Raw genomic sequence first — 4,686 nt, 5'->3', positions numbered from 1 at the left:
AGCCTGGTAGGCTGCAGTCCATGGGGTCGCTAAAGTCGGACACGACTGAGCGACTTCACTTTCACTTTTCACTTTCATGCATTGGAGAAGGAAATGGCAGCCCACTCCAGTGTTCTTGCCTGGAGAATCCCAGGGATGGGAAGCCTGTCGTCTATGGGCCGCACAGAGTCGGACATGACTAAGCGACTTAGCAGCAAGGGGGGTCAAACAACATTTCAAAACTGAGACATTTTGAGGAGACTTATCCTTATTCTCTTGATGAAAGTGAAAGAAGAGAGTGAAAAAAGTTGGCTTAAAGCTCAACATTCAGAAAACGAAGATCATGGCATCTGGTGCCATCACTTCATGGGAAATAGATGGGGAAACAGCGGAAACAGTGTCAGACTTTATTTTTTTGGGCTCCAAAATCACTGCAGATGGTGACTGCAGCCATGAAATTAAAAGATGCTTACTCCTTGGAAGAAAAGTTACGACCAACCTAGATAGCATATTGAAAAGCAGAGACATTACTTTGCCAACAAAGGTTCATCTAGTCAAGGCTATGGTTTTTCCAGTGGTCATGTATGGATGTGAGAGTTGGACTGTGAAGAAAGCTGAGCACCGAAGAATTGATGCTTTTGAACTGTGGTGTTGGAGAAGACTCTTGAGAGTCCCTTGGACTGCAAGGAGATCCAACCAGTCCATTCTGAAGGAGATCAGCCCTGGGTGGTCTTTGGAAGGAATGATGCTAAAGCTGAAACTCCAGTACTTTGGCCACCTCATGCGAAGAGTTGACTCATTGGAAAAGACTCTGATGCTGGGAGGGATTGGGAGCAGGAGGAGAAGGGGATGACAGAGGATGAGATGGCTGGATGGCATCACTGACTCGATGGACGTGAGTCTGAGTGAACTCTGGGAGTTGGTGATGGACAGGGAGACCTGGCGTGCTGCAATTCATGGGGTCGCAAAGAGTCGGACACAACTGAGCGACTGAACTGAACTGAACTGAAATGATCCTTATTTTTCTCACACTCTGGGTGCCAGGAAATATCCTTTCCAATTGTAGAAGCAGCCGGGGTGGAAATTCTCTCAAAAGGGGCCCTGCACTCGTGCACTGTCCATGGGCCATGAGGGCCCAATGGTGAGGGCACTGCAGCTGCTTTTTTGATCAAGTGGGACCCAGCGAAGGTGGAAGTAGTGGCCACGGATTAACTTGACCCTTTCTCTGCACATACAACCCTTTATATCCACATCTAAGGACTGTTTTTTTTTTTAACTTTTTACTATTCACTCATTTATTAATCTGTGCCAGTTGCAGCGTGCAGGATTTTTAGTTGCAGCATGTGAACTCTTAGTTGCAGCATGTGAGATCTAGTTCCCTGACCAGGGGTCAAACCTACCTAGGTCCCCTGCATTGGGAGTGAGGAGTCTTAGCCACTTCCACCACCAGAAAAGTCTCTAGAGCTTTGCAGATGAAGCACATGGTGCTCATTATCTAGTAGGTGCTCAATAAATCACTGATGACTTGAACCAGCTGAAAAAAATTAGTTTGAAAGTCTTATTTAAATAGTAGTGAATGTGACTATTATTTATTTTCTTCCTCCCTTACCAAAAAAAAAAAAAAAGCCACTAATCTTCAGGTCTCACTGGAAGTATGAGCAAGACCTGTTGAATCCTTTGACCACCTACACATATATGTTCCGCAGCCACCATTTTCTGGTCAAATATATAGCAATTCTTATTGGTGGAAAAATAGAGATTTCCAAAACATGTTAGAAAAAGTGGTTAGGTAGTAAAAATGGACTGGCACTCTTGATTTGTGGAGGTATGGATTTCTGAATGGAGAAGGCAACGGCACCCCACTCCAGTACTCTTGCCTGGAAAATCCCATGGACAGAGCAGCCTGGTAGGCTGCAGTCCATGGGGCTGCCAAGAGTCGGACATGACTGAGCAACTTCACTTTCACTTTTCACTTTCATGCATTGCAGAAGGAAATGGCAACCCACTCCAGTGTTCTTGCCTGGAGAATCCCAGGGACAGGGGAGCCTGGTGGGCTGCCATCTATGGGGTTGCACAGAGTCAGACACAACTGAAGTGACTCAGCAGCAGCAGCAGCAGGATTTCTGAGATTAATTGCACTGGGAACATTTGTATTGCTGGCCTAGCCAAAGGAATCCTATTTAAAGATTAGAAGTGCTTAACTAAGCACATCTTGGAGAAAATAGAAAGAAGAATCAATTTTCTGTCATTAATCTTTATATCATCTCCCCCTACTCAATGTAATGAAAACAACAAATAAAAATAATCAGAGATCCTCAACTGACATTCAGTCAACTGGAAGCATCACTGTGTCAAGAATTTTAAAAGAGAAGCTGGAAAATATGTGTTTAAAATCTGTTTAAAAAAACAAACCACAGGACTCCCCTGGTGGTCCAGTGGCTGACTTTTCCTCCCAGGTGGCATTAGTGGTAAGAATCCCCCTGCCAACGAAGGAGGTGCAAGAGACTTGGATTCCATCTCTGGGTCAGGAAGATCCCCTGAAGTAAGGAGTAGCAGCCCGCTCCAGTATTCTGGTCTGGAAAATTCCATGGACAAGGAGGCTGGTGGGCTACACTCCATGGGATTGCAAAGAGTCAGACACAACGGAGCACGCATGTGTGAAGTGCGAGCAGTCCATTGCAGGCAGCAGGGGCTCTATCCCTGGTTGGGGAGCAAAGATCCCGTATAATTTGTGACCAGAAAACCAAACATAAATAGCAGAAGCAATAGTCTGACAAATTCAACAAAGACTTTAAAAGTGACTGAAATGAAAAAAAAAATCTTGAAAAAACAAAAACCCAAAACATAACTCTCTTGAAGGCAGACATGGAACAGAAGTGAGGACTGGGCTGGGGCTGAGGAGCCACATACTGATGTTAAAAGTAAGAGCTACCCTTTCCTGAGCCCCAACTCTTGCCAGGTCCCACATTAGGGATCTTAGCAGTCCTGTATCGAGTGGAGGAGCTTTGGGCCTCTCACCTTTTCCTGGCCTTTTTTGAAGGACGGACTCTGAATCTCGGCTTTGGGACGGGAAAGAATCAACTCCTTTCCCCCCACCAGCCCTGCTGCATAGCAGCTGCCCAAGTGGTGGTGTCTGCTGGCTAGAACAACTCTGCACACATATGTGGCTTTCCAACCAAGCATCAGCCCTCGCTGCCAGAAAGTGGGAGGAGAGAGAGGTTGGGGAGGGATGGATCATTACCAGAGGAGGGTGGTTGGGCTGTGGAGTGCCTGCTCACCACAGGACACTTGTCTGCCCTTTGTGAGCAAGCCAGAAGGGATCTGGCCCCCGAGCCTGCAGGCAGCAGAGCCCTGGGGGTGGGGGACCACCTGGAATGCTCATTGCAACTGCCCCAGCCAGGGCTGGAGAAAGCCCCGGAAGGTGAAGCTTCCCCGCCCCCACCTCTGCTATCTCAGTGACAGTGAGTGACCCAATGGAGAACCTTCAGATGTCATTCATGGGGTGTTGTAAGAAGGGCAGTATATGCAAGTCAGATTATCAAGAGTCCAGGCTCAGGGTGTAGGATGGCAGGTGTATGAAAAGACCCAAAGCACTGCCTCTATGGGCAGGTTATGGTTAACCTGGTTAAACAGTGACATCAGTGAGTGACCTCTGACCAGGAGATGTCACACACTCCTTAAATTCTAAGCAGGGGACTTCCCTGGTGGTTCAGTGGTGAAGAATCCGCCTGCCAATGCAGGAGACATGGGTTCGACCTCGGATCTGGGAAGATCCCCACGCTGTGGAGCGACTAAGCCCGTGTGCCACATAGTTGTATATATTAAAATAATGTCATCTCATCAGGTTTCATTAGAAATAACATTTTAGTTTTAATTGCACTTTAAAGTTATGCCATACATGAAACAATTCTATGCCTTTCTAAAATTGTTTGTTATATCAAAATGCCCTTTTACCTTCCTCTTCAGTTCAGTTCAGTCGCTCAGTCGTGTCCGACTCTTTGCGACCCCATGAATTGCAGCACCCCAGGCCTCCCTGTCCATCACCAACTCCCGGAATCCTCAAGTTCTACTGTATGCATATGTTGCTTTGCAATGTAATTTCGTACTTATACTTTATTTTCTTGCTGGACCATTACTGAAAGCCTAATGAATGCTGACACGGGCCTATGGATTCAGGCTTTATGAGATGGTGCTCAAGATAATTGAAAGATGGTACCAATTTTCTAAGAGCCTGGGTAATGAATTCAAACAACTTAATATAGTATTGGAATTAATCCTTTATTCCCCAAAGCAATCCACAATTAAGACAGTTGGCACTGGACAAATTTCCATAGAAATGCATGAATATTGAGAACCTGGCTGCATGACTTTGAATCCATATAGGCTCAAACCCCACCAATGACTTTGAATTACTATCGGATCCCTGAGAATGGATGCATACAAAGACCAATTGTAAGATGAATCCTTTTTGCAAAGGATTTTAACATTTTTCTTTTTAGACTAAACATGCTCTGAAAGAAATTTTCCAGATCTTTTTCGAAATCCTCAAAGACTTTTTTAGTAATCCTCAAAAAAATATTCTGAGAAGATTCCCTAACAATCACAAACGTTCATAAGGAGCTAGGATTACAAAAAGGATTCATGTGAGAAGACATCTCCACACAGAAACTGTGCTCTTAAAGACATGAATGATTGTACACGTCAACT

Source organism: Bubalus kerabau, chromosome 12, assembly GCF_029407905.1.
Source record: "Bubalus kerabau isolate K-KA32 ecotype Philippines breed swamp buffalo chromosome 12, PCC_UOA_SB_1v2, whole genome shotgun sequence".
Classification (NCBI taxonomy): Eukaryota; Metazoa; Chordata; class Mammalia; order Artiodactyla; family Bovidae; genus Bubalus; species Bubalus kerabau.
This window is presented reverse-complemented; position numbering follows the sequence as displayed.